The sequence below is a fragment of the Sitophilus oryzae genome, unplaced genomic scaffold, assembly GCF_002938485.1.
Source record: "Sitophilus oryzae breed Bouriz unplaced genomic scaffold, Soryzae_2.0 scaffold_130_pilon_pilon, whole genome shotgun sequence".
Lineage (NCBI taxonomy): Eukaryota > Metazoa > Arthropoda > Insecta > Coleoptera > Curculionidae > Sitophilus > Sitophilus oryzae.
In genome coordinates, this window is record NW_022145960.1 from 311,791 (window position 1) to 328,947 (window position 17,157).

The following is a 17,157-nucleotide window of genomic DNA, read 5'->3' on the forward strand; positions in this document are numbered from 1 at the left end:
ATGTGTTTGGTATACTTATTTCAAATATTATACAGGGTGTAGGAAAATAAATAAAGGCGATTGTTTCTTATTTTTTGTTGTATAAGATTTTTCGATATGAAATTTACCTACCATAGTCCAGGGAGCAGTGAATTTTTTTATATTTATTTTCTTAGTGCAGTGGGTGAATATACCGGGTGCGTCTTAAAAGTGGCTCACCCCTATAACTTTTTTCTTTTTTCAGATAAAAGAAACGAGATTTTGGTATGCTATAGTATGTTGTTGATGACAATACTAAAAATTACTGGTTGCATAACCAGATTAGTAGTTAGTAATCTGTGGATGTAAAACAGACATTAAGAACGCGACGAGTCATCGTAGTCTGAACACAGTCTGAAGAACTTATTGTTTATTGTTAAACCAATTAGAAGCTATAAATAAATACGTTTTCTTTCGATTCACTGAGTTTGACTGTGCCATTCAACATATGTGACATAAATTATTAGGATTGATTACGTATATTGATTTGACGTATTCAACTGTATTTAGACACTCCCTCTGTTTCACCGGAAACGACTACAACTTTTGATTTTTAAATGGCACCCTCCGTATATTTTTACTTTATTCGATAGAAAATGACACTCTAAATAAAATGACATATATGTCAACTTATGACATTTTCGTTTAAAAACAAATCGTATTTTAAATTTCAGTCTAGAATGGCCGTGTCAGTCTGTGTTAAAACGCTAATTTTTATCAAGGAAAAAATAGATTTGATCATCTAATGTTTTTCGTGTCTTGTCCTAGCCATTTAAAAGATGCCCAAATCGTATTTATAATCATATCTCAAGTTTTTAAATGACACAAGGGTAGCTCATTAGCATATTTGGTAAAACAATTTTTTTACAAATAATTTGGTACTTTTTAGTATTTTTTAATTAGGCTTTTGGGTTAAAAATTGCGCCCCAAAAAAGCATATTCTACATTACTTTTTTTCGCCCCTCCCCTAAAATAAATTCCTTTATATCCGCCCCTGCATATAACAAAATTTGACATTTCCGCTTAAAAAATCGTATTTTAAATTTCATCTAGAGTACTATATATATGGCATGTTAAAAACACTAATTTTTAATCAAGGGGCCTTGGAAAAATAGATTTGATCGTCTAATGTTTTTCGTGTCTTGTCCTGGCCGGTTAAAATGTGCCCAAATCGTATTTTTAATCATATCTCATTTTTTTCAAATGGAACGAGGGTGGATCATTAGTATATTTGGAAAAAGCATTTTTTTACAAATAATTTGGTACCACACATATCGAGTCAAATTGCCGTTATGAATCGCAAACCATGCATATTCGAAAATGTCAAAAGGTGACATGTGATATGTCTCTTCTGAGTGTCATTTTCTGTCCATAAACTAATGTCGAATTTGAAAATAGTTACTAACTGTCACTAGAAAATTGCCATGGCGATACTAGCCATCTTGATAGCCATTTTATTGAAAAATTGCTTTTTATTCAAAATCTGCGATAGATAGGTATAGGAAACCCTAATATAGTTTGAAAGAAAAGAAACAATAACATGTTTTAGTAAAGTTTATTTCTTTACCTTTAAACTCAGGACAAGAATTAATTCTGAAAAGTAATGTACAGGGTGTTGATAATCTACTCTATTGTAGCATGCATATTTAAATATCTTTAAATGTCTCAAAAACCAAACATTTTAAACATATATAACCCTTATAATAAATGCCTTTTTTGAGCCCAAGAATCTAAAAACGAAATAAAATACCGGGTGTTCCATAAGATAAAATATAACTTTGGTATGAAACTTAGTGCTGAAACACCCTGTATATTTCAAAATAATTTTAAATTGTGCCCACATTGCCTCCCCACATATACCCAAAAAACATTTTGATTTTACATCTTTCCGTTTTCATATAATCAACTGAGGCGATAAAGAGGTGCGCCATCCTGTATAGGTATGGGAAATTTGTTCAGAATAACAAAAGGAATATCCTACCGAATGATTTTATCTGTGTTTGCTGACTGGGAAAATAAATACCGAAAATCTTCACTGCTTCCTAGACTTTAAGATTTATTATGTATCTAATATCTAATACAGTAGGAAGAACCCAATAATAATTATTTTACTATCGAGATATTTAAAAAAGACTCGTATTAGTAAATTGAAATTTGGTGTGGAGATGACACCATATGACACTAATAAAATCGAATTTTTAAACAGAATGCTTATTTAGGTAACGATTAAGATCGAGGATATATTGAAATAAAATATGTCTAAGAAACCAGGCAAAATTTCGACAGACAAGGACAAGATATCCAAATAATGACAGAAATTACAGTTAACTTGCGAATTAATATGATTTCTTTGATATTTGAGTTAAATTATGGTTGGAATATTTACCAACTATCATTTAACTCAAATATTTTTTTAGTTTGTCTGCCTCGTTTCTTTGTATGTATGTATGTCCAGTTTTACAGCGTCCTTCGTCGCCCTCCGGTCTCCATGAGCCACATCCGTCTATTGTCCCAATCTCCTGGTAGTAGGTTCCTTTCCGACATGGCTCTGTCGATTCCTTGATTCCAGAAAAGTTTAGGTCGGCATCGTTTACGTCTGTCTGTAGGGGTCCACTGCAACACTTGCTTTGGTATTCTATCGTCAGCCATTTGTTGCACAGGGTGGGTCAAATTCGACGCTTCTAAATGGAAACACCCTTTTCTATAGGAGATAGACAAAAACTAATATCGGTGTCTGGAGCTCAATTTTTATCAAAAACATGATGGTGAAAACCGCATATCGATATCTGTTACCGTTTCGGAGTTACGGGGTGTTTTTAAAAAATATGCATTTTTAACAAATCGCTGTAACTTTTAGTATTGAAAATACTTCTGGCCGCGTTTATATGGGACCCATCTTTGAAAAAACGACATGCTAGAGGCGACATGGAGTTCAATAACCTGCCTAATCAACTTGTCAACACGTAACTCGATAGCTGAATAGAGCAAGGCCATCCGAGGGCCGAAATGAGGTCTTATTAGTGTGGGTCAACTATTTTATGGATATGGATGTTTAGTCTGGAAAGCCGATATTATTATAAAAAGAATATGCGTCAAGACATGGGTTGTTAAGTACAGTTGGGCCATTTAATCTAAGTCTTTCCGTATGAGAAGCAGGGGGCAAATTATACGTGAAAGAGCGGAATAACATAAATAATAAATTTACACTAATGCAATATTTTTTTTCTTGGCGCGTAGGGATAATGCGCACAATCGATGCATTAAAGGGAATAATTAATTAAATCATTAAGTTCCAAAACATATAATAATTCGGTTCTCATCGGATCTGCTGATATATTTCGATAAAATTTAGGCTATTAGGACCTATAATTTTTTATATGATAATTATTTTTTTAATCAACAACTTAGGACAAAGAAAAGCTTGCATGGTTTCCACCGCCAACGTAAACCAAATTAATTCAAGGCGGTGCTAAATATTTATTGGGATAAGTTTTTATCGTTTAAATATTGTTGTAAATAATAATTATCATTTAATTAGTGCTAACTTATTAAATTTCACAACACGGCGAAATTTCAACAAAATCGGCTAACGGATCTTTGAGATATTAATAAAAAAAGGTCTATTTAGAAAACACCTTGACACCCTTGTATCTTTAAAATTATACATTTCCGGACACATGTTTATATGAACTTTTTACCTTAAAAACACTCAAATAATCACCTCCTGAAGTTTGGCCAGATACTTAATTAACATCCTGTATTTAAAAATGGCTAGCTAGTGATTTAGTAAGCTATGTTTATTTTAATAGGAAAAAAAATCATTTCATAAAAAATAAACAAACCCATAATACAAATACTATACACCAATTAATCAATTTTAATTGTATCTAAACGCACTTTAATAATTGAAAAATGAACAGAAGCACTTAAAAATAACTTCATAGAGTATACCAAATATGCTAAAAATAATAATTCCAATAAAAAAACACAAATGTCACATTAAAATCTGCATTATCTGAAATCAAACTATAGCTAAACGGCTAATAAAATAATAGAGACCAGACGCCGACATCTATAACAAGATGAGTAGTTTTAAGTAATTATTCCGAGTTATTATTACATACTTGTTTTACAATTATTGTAATACAGTAGCATTCCTTCAAATAAATTTTGATTTAAGTATTGTTAATATAGTCATATTAATGATTATAGCCCGTATTCTTTCTAAAATAAATAATCAAGCGTGTTTTTATCAGAATTATTAAATGATTAAATAGAAATAATTAATATTTAGTAACTTCGTAATAATTAAATAATTATCTTAAGTTTAAATTGTGGTAAACTTGTATGAGTTTCAATCATTTATATTTTAAATCTTAGGGAAGGCAATATAGATTTTAGGCAGGAGAACTCAAGAGAACGACTGTGTAATTAGTAATTAAGACATTACAATTTTTTTTACTTGCCATTTTCTTGTCGTTCACGTTGCACGTTGACTCTTCGTTGTGTCACACACAATCTGAATTTCGGATATGATGCAGAACTGATAAATTGGACCAAATATATTAATTGCAGGTAATCAAAAGACATATTTTTGTTAACTTTGCAAACATTTAAGGCATGCAATAATTTTAAAAAATTTTGACGTGAGATTACTTTATAATTCTTGGAAGTCTTGGATGATAAAGATTTGAATTATTATGGGTCTGTTTGCATTCACCAGAAGGCGAAGTCTGAAAAACTTGAAAAGAATCCAACTACATGGAAAGGAAATACTGCCAACCCAGGAAGTTAAATACCTGGGAATAACCCTGGACAGTAAACTCCTGTGGAACAGGCATATTAAGAACACTACCAGCAAAGCCATAAAGGCTCTTATGATATGCAGAAGACTGGCCGGAAATAGATGGGCTGCTCCCCCTAACATTTTGCGCTGGATGTATACCATGATAAGTAAGGCCCATGATTACTTATGGAGCAGTTGCCTGGTACACAAAACTAGAGCAACGGACGGCAAGGCTAAACCTATGCAAAGTCCAGAGACTAGCATGTGTTTGCATCACAGGAGAGCCATGAGAACCTGTCCAACAGCAGCAATGGAGGTCATTCTAGATCTAACACCACTGCACATTGTCATTGGTAGATATGCCAATGCGACAATGATTAGAATGGTCACTAACGGAATTAGTACTGGGAGAATTGTCAGATCAGGGGCTTGGGAACACCCTCAAAAGGAAATACCACTTCTGCATCTCCCAGTGGACGATATACCAAGAACGTACAACTTTGACAAACATGTCAATGTAGTATTGAGCAATAAGAAGGATTGGAAGAGCGAAACGCTTGCCCAGCAGTTAAAAGACCATACCATAACTTGTATACTGATGCTTCCAAAACCAATACATGGGAACAGGGATCGGAGTGTTTGGGCCGAGCTAATTACTCGAACCAATGGGCACTTACCCTAGTATCCTACAGGCAGAAATCTACGCTATCGAGAGATGCGTACAACTTATCTTAGATAGGAACTATCGGAAACAAGAAATAGCCATCTTATCTGATAGTCAAGCAGCATTAAAGGCGATCAACTCAGTATCAATCAATTCGAAATTGGTCAAAGAATGCATAGAGAAGCTGAATAAATTAGGCAAAGAAAAACAAAGTCCTCCTACACTGGGTGCCTGCTCACCAAGGGATAGAAGGCAATGAAAAGCAAATAATCTAGCTAGGAAAGGAGCGAACACTCCACTGCACTGGACCAGAACCGTTCTGCTTTCCAAGTGGTAACCAACTCAAAGGCGGAACTCAAGAACTTGGAAGATTCCAATCCGCAACCTAGAATGGAAATCTTGCAATGGTCTAGACACACTCGAAGAAGTTTCTGAGGGCTTATGATCAAGAAAAATCACTGATCTTCCGGGGTCTGAGTAAGCAACAATCTTCGGATTGTCACGGATTTTTAACAGGGACACTGTCTCCTCAATGAACACCTCAGTAGATTGAAACTAAGAAGAAACGGCGAATGCAGATTCTGTGGGGAAGATGGTGAAACACCAGTACACCTCATCACTGAGTGCGCCGAGACGACAACCATTCCGTGCCATGAATTTTTGGTACGACTGATATTGGAGATGGAGAACTACCCTCTATAAAACCGTCCCAGATACTGGCTTTTGTCAAAGCCCTGGGACTGTATGATGAGTTATGATTCAGAAAGAGGACACAATGGATCTGTAAGGTCGAAGTGATTAACCCCCTCCCACTCATTCTAAAAAAAAATGGGTCTGTTTTGTTTAAGAAGCTAACAAATAATTTCAAAATCTCAACTATCAAAATATAATGGTAGCAAATTTTAAATCGTGCATAGCTATAATGTTCTTATATTAATTGGACATACTGAATGTAAACTAGGTATAGTTGCTGCAATCGATAATATATTTTGTTGCTTTTTTTTCATACCATTACAACATTTTCATCATAACAAAAAAACGTCAATACCGCTACTCATATTATGGGCACCTATGACTTAAATCTCATAATGATGTTTAAAAAATACATAGGTATACATACTATGAATAGCGGTTGTGACGAAATTTTACTAGGTATGATGAAAAGAAGCTGCAAAACTAAATTATCGTGGAACTATATTTTAATTTATTTTTTATCTACAGTAATTATTACTTATTTTTGTACGGCGAATTTAAATTTATGGACCGTCCATAAATTTACACCGTAAAGTCTGAATATTGGTTAAACTTAGAAATATCCAGGTAATAGCCCGAAATGTGCAAAGAGAGAGTGAGTTTAGGTTAGATTAGAATTAGGTTTTAGTTGGTTTGCATTAATAAAAATATGGGCCTAAAACTTAACCTAAAAGTGACCTTTTTGCATATTTCGGGCTCCTACATTGGGTAACCCTACGTTTAACCAATATTCGGGCTTTTACGGTAACATAATACTCATTCTGATTGGTTTAATCTGGCTCCATAATGAAACTGTGGGTTTGAAGGTGCTATTACCAAATTAATGCCGTTAATTCTATGTATACGATTATATATACATACATACCTCACATTTCTATAGTGTCGTGACCGTGATCGTGACCATTCATGAATCCGTACACGTTCATCTCCATCATTAATATTTTTTCTTACTAAATTCTTGACTTTTATAAAAGCCATCACGATAAAAATCAAATATCAAAATTATTTAACGTTGCGAACTGTTCACTGGTTCACTATACGTATCTGGAATATATTTGCGAATGGCAATTAGCGATACGTTAGACTGCCGGTGCTGACGTCACGAATGTCAAATTGCTTTCCAAACAAGCTAGTTCTTTTATATTTCTATTGAGCTCTTCCAAATGACGTCACAACAATAAAATGTAAAAAACAGGTGATTGCTGACCATCGCCGACTTTTGTGTCTGGTATTTTCAATACGCCTATGATGGTTGCGCATGCTGCAAAATCTGTGAATTTTTTTGCTATGGAAAATTTTGTATTTTTATGAAAACATTTCCAAAGCACCTTTTTACGTAGAATTTGATGGTTTAAGTATAATTTTTTTAAAATTAATAATTTAAGAATTATGAACAGAAAATTTGATTTTTTATATGAGACACCCTGTATATTTTTATTTTTAATTTATTGAAAAGAATTTAAAATTACCTTTCCAAAAATATAACACACTTGATATTTTGCTCGATTCCTCTTCGAGATATAGAGTATACAAAAATTCGCCCGCTGTAAATAAGTAGGCTTTGAATGGCACCGGCTGTAATGCAAAAAATTCTAGCTGTGAGCATCAATTAAAACGAAAATAATATTTGCTATGAGAGAGATGCAGCATTTTATAACAATTTAAAATATATTTAACCAACATCAACACATTTAAACTATATCTGATAACAATAAAAATAAATAGCAAAAACCAAGACATGAGGTTTTGCTGCAGATTGTTCGGACCGTCTTCTGTTATATCGACCATCTTCTGTTATGGACAGACGGGGCCGTTTCTGAACATTTCTCGCGGAATTCATTAACTCAGTGGGGATGAAAGATACCCTCTCATAACTGCTAAGTATTTCTAATTCTTGTCTAGATTATACGGAAGAATAAGGAACCTTTATTCTTCCGCAAATATATCCATAGGATTAGATCCATGGGCACTAAGTCAGGTGGCCTCGACGGCCAACGGCTGGGATCTTGGTTAGCTTAGCTTAATTATTCTTGAAATTGGCTGCAAAAATTTGCTGATAACTTCAGCATTCTGAGGCGGTGCCTCTTCTTGCTGGAAAAATATGTTTTCGAGTTCCATTAAGGGCATCATCAATAAGGGGTCCAAAGCCTAGCTACTAGTTAAAAGTGGCGAACTTTTAAAAATTCTGTATTTCGAAGGGGAATATAACAAAATATCAAGTGTGCTATATTTTTATAAAGGTAATTTTAAATTCTTTCGGTTAATTAAAAATATAGAGGGTGTCCCAAATAAAAAATCATTTTTTCTGTTGATAACTCTTAAATTATTAATTTAAAAAAAATTATACTTATACCATTAAATTCTACGTAAAAAGGTGCTTTGGAATTTCATAGAAATACAAAATTTTCCATAGCAAAAAAGTTACAGCGATTTGTTAAAAATGCACATTTTTGAAAAGCACCCCGTAATTCCGAAACGGTAACAGATATTGATGTGCAGTTTTCACCATCATGTTTTTGATGAAAATTGAGCTCCAGACACCGATATTAGTTTTCGTCTATCTCCTATAGAAAAGGGTGTTTCCATTTAAAAGCGTCGAATTTGACCCACCCTGTACATGGCCGTACCACTGCAGTTGTTTTTCTTGTTTATCTTGTACAATGTTACCCTCCACCTTCATTTTTTCACGTATTCTCTCGTTCCTAATTCTGTCTAAACGGGAGATTTGGGCTGATCTTCGCCAGAATTCCATTTCGGTCGACAACAACTTCTTTTTATGTTTTTCGCTTAACTGCCATATCTCAGAGCCATATAACATTACTTTTCAGAATCGCGTTATAAGTTTTTTTCTGTGATCCGAGATATCCCTAGACCAAAGCACCGAGTTCAGCGCTCCTATCACCTTTCTGCCTTTACCAATCCGTTCTTCGATTTTCTTTTCGCATCTCCCTTTGCTTGCGATTTTTACCCCTAAATACATATATTCTTCGCAAGCTTCAATTTTTATATTGTTATTTAATATTAGGTCTTCCAACTCGCTACCAACACATATATATCTTGTCTTCTTCTTGTTTAGCTTCAGTCCCCATTTCTCGTACTCCTCTATCAGTTTTCTGGTCATGTATTCTAGGTATTCTTTGTCTTGGGCCATTACTAGATAGTAATGGCCCAAGACAAAGAAGACCTTGGCGAAATGCAGAGTATACAGAGAAAGGTTGTCATTAATAGGTATTCCCATCTGAGAGCACTTCTTGCGCCAGTGCTTACGAGCTTCTGATAGGTAGATTTTAAATAAAGTTGGGGACAGACAACAACCCTGTTTTAGGCCTTTTGATAGGTATTGGGAATAATTCAGATAGAGTTGGGCCTATTTTACTTCTTGCGGAACAATTGCAGTAAAGTTGCTGTACCGCTTTTGTGTGTTATATTTATTGGGCTTTTTTCGAGAACTTTCCATAGTTTTTTAATTGGTTGTGAATTGGGTCGTTATTCGTTGCCGTCTTTTTCTCAATGATCTGAGTTATTGGAAAGATACGAGGCATGTTTTTTAAGTAAGTATTGTTTTGGAATTAAAAAAAAACGTGCAAAGATATCGCAATAATTTTATTTTTACATGAAAGCCTGTACCTTAATCTACTTTTCTACATAATTTCCGTGAATATTGAGGCACTTGTCATAACGTGGCACCAGTTTTTCAATACCCTCCTCATAAAATTCTGCCGCCTGACTGGTTAACCACTGTATCACAACTGTTTTGACTTCGTTATCGTCTTGAAGACGCTGACCGCCCAGGTGTTTCTTCAAGTGCAGGAATAAATGGTAGTCACTGGGCGCCAGATCAGGGCTGTATGGAGGATCTAGAGTTTCCCATTTAAAAGATTTGATGAGATCTTTGGTCCGATTAGCCACATGTGGACGGGCACTGTCATGCAGCAAAACAATACCCTTACTCAACTTGCCACGTCCTTTTGTTTTGGATTGCACGGCGCAGATTGTTCAATGTCTCAAAATAAGATGCTGCATTGATTGTCTCATTACGAGGCAGAAACTCCACTAGCAATACTCCTTTTCTGTCCCAAAAAACTGTGCACATGATTTTCCGGGCAGAAATTGTTTGCTTAAACTTCACTGTTTTGGGTGATGATGAATGTCGCCATTCCATGGACTGTTAATGTTTCGATTCTGGTGTGACGTAGGCCACTCATGTTTCGTCACCAGTAACAATTTTGTCTAAAAAATCTTCACCTTCATTGTGGTACTGCTCAAGGAAAGTCAATGCACTGCCTAAACGTTGGGTTTTGTGCAAATCCGTCAACATTTTCGGAACCCAACGTGAACACAATTTCCGGTAATTCAAGTTCTCGGTCACAATGCGATACAAAACACTACGAGAACATTGAGGAAAGGAGCGTCTGTTTTCTTTCACCTTTTCGTCCACTTTCTGCACCAAATCTTCATTAACGACCGTAGGACGCCCACTCCGTTCTTCATCATGGACATTTGTGCGGCCATCTTTAAATGCTCTCACCCATTTCCTTACCATTCCATCACTCATAATGTTTTGTCCGTAAACTTCACAGATCTCACGATGAATATCAATCGGTTTTACGCCTTTAGCACTAAGAAATCGTATGACAGCCCGTACTTCACAATCGGCGGGGCTCACGATTGTCGGAGGCATTTTAAACACTCAATAAACAACGTATACAACACAAAACATCCCCCTTTAGAACTTCATCTGTCATGTTAAGAAATGAAAGTAAATAATAAAGCGCCTCTCGTGTTTGTTCGCACTCTAAAAATTTCAATTAATGCCTGTATATATTCTTAATATATTTAAATTTTTTTTTTTAATTGTAAAGTAATACATTACATTTAGAGGATTACAGGCTTGTTTTCTAACATTTTTTAAATAAAACGAATTGTTAAATTTCAATATATGTATAGATATATATTTGTCGTAGGTATGAAAAAAGTAATATATAAAATGAACAAACGCTTACTTACATTGAATAAAACTTCCACTTTTAGTTTTGCAATCCAAACGCAATATTTCTATTTCATAAATAAAAATATCCGACAACACTAAAATCACTGAAACTTCCGCGGCTGACAACGAAAACTGAAAAATATAACGGCACTTTTTGTTTTGGACCTGCATATCAACATTACGCTGTACCATTATGAAAACATCTAATTATAACTTGTAAATTTTAATATTTTAACACGGTTTTAACTAATTCTGATAATAACTAACTTTTTGTAATCAAGATGACAGTTTAGACGGCAACTGACATATATGTCATAATATTTGAATTTTAAATATGTATGTAATATAATGCAAGTTTATACTAAGAAAACATTTATACACTCACAAAATACAACAAAGTCTAATAATATAGTTTGAAAACAATAAATATTGAAATCAGAGATTGAAATAAAATTAAAAAAGTTAAACGCGACCCCTTGTGTCAAAATTAGATCATTAAATTTTCGCAATTTTTACACCACTTGATAACTGGTGGCGCCTCTAATGTTTGTTCGGGCAGTTGGTCTTTTACTCCCACTTATGGCCATTAAAGAAAAAGTTCTAAAGGGGGATGTTTTGTGGTATACAATGAAGAATCAGACTGTACTGGCGTCTGTGCATGGACAAGAGATGTAGGTAACCAGCGCGCATGCGCGGAAGGCCGACCGTGGCGCTGCGGCGGCGGAATCGCAAAACGGTACTTACTTAAAAAACATGCCTCGTATTATCAATGCATGAGCGGTCTGCTCTGAACCCGGCTTGTTCTTCAATCTCATGGGGGCTAAATTCATCTTCTATTAAGGTTTTAAGTATTTTTCCGTACAGTCTGCTAAGAGTGTCAGACACAGCTATACATCTGTAGTTAGTGCAAATATCTTTCCTTCCTTTTTTGTGGATCAGAGTTATCCATGACGTTTTCCATGAATCAGGTATGGGCTCCCCGTTAATATATGTAGCGAAAATACAAGCGAGAATTTCTTTCAAAATTTTCGGTCCGCATTTCAGAAGTTCCGCTGGTATTCCTTCAGGACCACTAGACTTTCCGTTTTTCATTGCAATTAAAGCCTTTTCAACCATATCTACACTCACCGTCATATATGTTCCTCGAGTTCTATATGCTGTTGGGGACATCATTTCATATAAAGGGCGACTTTCTTTCAATTCATCATCCGAAAAAAAGCGACTACTAAAGCAGCTACGGTTTTTTTGACATGGTTTGTGGCATAGTCAAACATACACTGAGTCGCTGAACTAATTCATTTAAAATATTTAACTAATCGTACTACAAGTCGTTTTAGAATGTCGTTACGTTTGTGGCGAAAAGTATCTTCGGCTTCGGTCTGTCTGAACGATTACATATTTTTACATATTTATTTTTACTTTTTACATATTTATTATTGATTAATACAATTTTTAGTAATGTGTTTCTTCATTTTTTTTAAATTACTTATACGCGAATTCAAAATTTCAGCTCAAATCGGAAAAATTTTTATAATAATATAGTGTCTAATGATGTATAGATAATGAATGGTAAGGAACCCTTCGTGCGCGAGTCCGACTCGCACTTGACCAATTTTTATTCAAAGCCAGATAGGTGTAGGAAACCCTAATATAGTTTGAAAGAGCATTTAAATCTGCTTCGACTTGTTTAAAAAAATACATAGTGTTGCATTTGAAATAAAGTTTCTACGTAAAATAAATATTTAAAAAAGACCAGCAATTTTTGATACCGCTGTATACATTTAAGAAAGCAATCAAATTTTTTTAGTAAACTTTATTTCTCTGGCATGAAAGTCAGCACAAGAATTAATTCTGAAAAGTAATGTACAAGGAGTTGACAAACTTTTTTATTATATCATGCATATTTAAATATCTTTAAATATCTCAAAAACCAAAGTTTTTTGACATATTAAACCCTTATAATAAACGCCTTATTTTATGTCCAAGAATCCAAAAATGAAATAAAATACCGGGTGTTCCATAAGAAAAAATATAACTTTGTTATAGATCTTAGTTCTGACACACCCTGTACATTTCAAAATAATTTTAAATTGTGCACCTTGCGTTCCCACATACACCCATAAAATATTTTGTTTCTACATCTTTCCGTTTTCGTATAATCAACCGAGGCGAATGAGGAGAAATACAATTTACAAAAAAATAAGATGTGATCGCTAGTTAAAAAATTAACAAGTGTTTTCCTATAAATTTAATTACAGGGTGACCTAATTCACAAATATTATCGCCATTTTTTATAACCGGTTTAACTAGAAAATTTAAATTTGATGTGCCGAATGATGACGGTATTAATTAAATCAATGTTGATAATCAATGTAATCTTGACAGAAACCTACTTACTCTGCGTTTTGCGAATTTAATACCTTATTCTTGATTTGAGATTGAATTTCATTTTTTGTGTAAGATGACAGACGTAATTGTCACTGTCATATATATCCTCATCGTTGGGCAGAGATGGGACAGACATATACTCTTTCTTATAAAAATTATGTTTTTCCACTAAAAACTAAAAAAAATTCCACAAAATTATTTTCTCGAAAAAAAAAACTCATAGGCGTGTTTCTGGGGTTGAACTATACTACCAGTCAAAATACTTGCACTTTTTTCTGGGACACCCTGTATAAACATGGATTGATCGAGTTATGTGACAGGAAATAACAAAGATTTCCCACGAAGAAGCGAAGCAAACCGAACAAAAAAATATACCCAAACGCCATAAAATTATTATTCTGCTTTTGACCATTGTCACAGTCCATTGCCACGTTTATCTTAGAGGTGCCCCTACACGGTAATGATATGATCTGCATGGCAAATCGCTCAGTTCAGATGTTCAGATCTTAAGACCAAATCGATAGCGTTCTTTTCACACTACGCGTTCACTGGATCTTTTCTGAGATTTCTTTCTTGTAAATTTAATCTACAACCTATGTTGCCATATTATCAAGATATTATCATTTTTAAGTAAAAAATAATAAAAATTTAAAAAAAAATATAATTTTTTTCATGAAAAGAAGTTCATAGACGTGTTTCTGGGGTCGAAATATACTACCCTTAAAAATATTTGCACTTATTTAAGACTTTCCCTGTATATTGGGGGTGATCTAAAATTACAATTATTTAAACTCAAAAATTAAATAAATAACACCATTTTTCAAAACCAGTAAGATTATTATTAGAATTGTTTTTTTTTCTTGTTTTTCTGTCGAAAAAAATGTAGCTACAAATAAGTTTCCCTTTTATTTTTATTTATCTACATTTTTTACAATTCAGAATTATTAACTAGAGAAAAAAAAACTGTAAAATAATACAAGTAAATATAAAATTTTGTTATTTATACAGGGTGGCGCACCACATTCGCCTCGGTTGATTATATGAAAACGGAAAGATGTAGAAACAAAATTTTTATGGGTATATGTAGAGAGACGATGTGCATAATTTAAAATTATTTTCAAATGTACAGGGTGTGTCACAACTAAGATTCATACCAAAGTTATATTTTTTCTTATAGAACACCCGGTATATAATAAGGCATTTATTATAAGGGTTTAATATGTTTAAATGCTTTGGTTTTTGAGATATTTAAAGATATTTAAATATGCATGCTATAATAAAAAAGTTTTTTTGTTTTAAAGTTTTTTTTCCGTCGACGAAAAGAGAAAACTTTCCGAAACGTTAAGCATTTTTTTCTTTGTTAGGCAAATTTTTATTACTGTAAACACAACTTCTGACAAGCAGCGTCCGTTTAGGTTTAACGCCAGAAGTGTTTACAAAAAATAACTATTATATTTTGTAGATTTTTCTTGCAGTGCAGTGGCGAAAAACCCATAAGGATTTTTTTTTGGATAAAAAAGTTTGTCAACACCCTGTACATTATTTTTCAGAGTTAATTCTAGTGCTGACTTTGAAGCCGGGGAAATGAACTTTACTAAAAAAAATTATTGCTTCCTTAAATGTGTACAGGGGTATCAAAAATTGCTGGTCTATTTTAAATATTTATTTTACATAAAAACTTCGTTATTTCAAATACAACGCCCTGTATTTTTTTAAATAAATCGAAGCAGATTTAAATGCTCTTTCAAACTTTATTAGGGTTTCCTATACCTATCTACCTCAGATTTTGAATAAAAAACGATTTTTCAATAAAATGGCAATCAAGATGGCTGGTGTCGCCATTGCAATTTGCTAGTGACAGTTAGTAGCTATTTTCAAAATCGACATTAGTTTATGGACTTTATTTAAATTTATGACAGTTTATTTTTATTTAATTTACCTACAATAGTTTAATATAAGTAAGTATTTATTATTTTATCAAGAAAAATAAGAAATTAGTTATTTTTGATTTATATTACGATCACTTGTAGAAATATTGGATATTCTATAAAAGAACCAATTAAGGCAAATTCATTTTCTTCACTTCCAACAGGTTTCTTCCTAAGGTTTTTCATATAATACACTGTCAGCTCTGCGAAATGGGGAAAGTTGTTTTTCAAAGGAACGCTTGTCAAGAAAATTCCTATTTGGATATCTTTGAGCATAAACCATTCAGGCTAACAAGCAATTGTTCTCACAAAATAAAATCACTAGTAACATATCCATATTCCTTCGGCCAGCAAATACTGCTTCATTTTTCTTGATAAAATAATAAATACTTACTTATTAACCTTATTGTAGATAAATAAAAATAACCTGTTATAAATTTAAATAAAGTCCAGAAACTAATATCGATTTTGAAAATAGCTACTAAGTGTCACTAGAAAATTGCCATGGCGACTCCAGCCATCTTGATTACAATTTTATTGAAAAATCGCTTTTTATTCAAAATCTGAGCCAAATAGGTATAGGAAACCCTAATATAGTTTGAAAGAGCATTTAAATCTGCTTCGACTTATTTAAAAATATACAGGTTGTTGTATTTGAAATAACAAAGTTTTTATGTAAAATAAATATTTAAAATAGACCAGCAATTTTTGATACCCCTGTATAAATTTAAGAAAGCAATGAAGTTTCTTAGTAATAATTAGTAAGTTTCGAAGTTTATTTCTCTGGCTTGAAAGTCAGCACAAGAATTAATTTTGAAAAGTACTGTACGAGGTGTTGACAAACTTTTTTATTATAGCATGCATATTTAAATAAATATCTTTAAATATCTCAAAAACCAAAGCTTTTAATAAATGCCTTATTTTATGTCCAAAAATCTAAAAATTAAATAAAATACCGGGTATTCCATAAGAAAAAACATAACTTTGGTATGGATCTTAGTTCTGACACACCCTGTAAATTTCAAAATAATTTTAAATTATGCACATTGCCTTCCCATGTATACCCACAAAAATTTTTGTTTCTACATCTTTGCGTTTTCGTATAATCAACCGAGGCGAATGAGGTGCACCAAAAAAATATTATTTTTTAGATACCTGAATTAATTCCGCACTTAAAAAAAACACATTTAAGCGTCATTTAACCCTGAATGCATGATATTAATAAAAAAAAGTTTTCAACAATTTGAATTCTTGGTTTTCTTATCGAGTACAAAACAAAATATATATATACATATAGTTACTTTACTTACATTACTTAACTCCTATATGATACCTATAAACAGACTGACTAAACAAAAGGATGAGAGTGATTTTCCTTTTAAAGCCTACTTTATTATTATAAACAGTTTTATCATCATATCAGCGTAGACTTTACAGAGTGTTAAAAGGTATAAATAACAATGCAATTAATTTATTCTTTTTAGCGAATTATTCCTCTTTTATTTATATGTAGGTAATGTCTGTTTAAAATAACTAACTTTAAAAAAATATAAAATATATGTACAGTACGTCTGTCCGTTCTGTAGCTACGGGGTATCCGTGAGAGGGGAAACGATATTCTCCCGATGTT

The 17,157-nt window shown here is 33.1% G+C and overlaps 1 protein-coding gene across 1 annotated transcript in view; it reads right to left on the reverse strand.

The window, feature by feature from the left end:
* Positions 1 to 16,917, reverse strand: part of LOC115874963 (aminoacylase-1) — a 44,658-nt gene extending 27,741 nt beyond the window's left edge. Inside the window, exon 1 of the mRNA XM_030890271.1 lies at positions 16,838 to 16,917. The gene's annotated coding sequence lies outside the window, so the exon portion shown is untranslated. The remainder of the gene's footprint in view (positions 1 to 16,837) is intronic.
* Between the last annotated feature and the right edge of the window lie 240 nt (positions 16,918 to 17,157).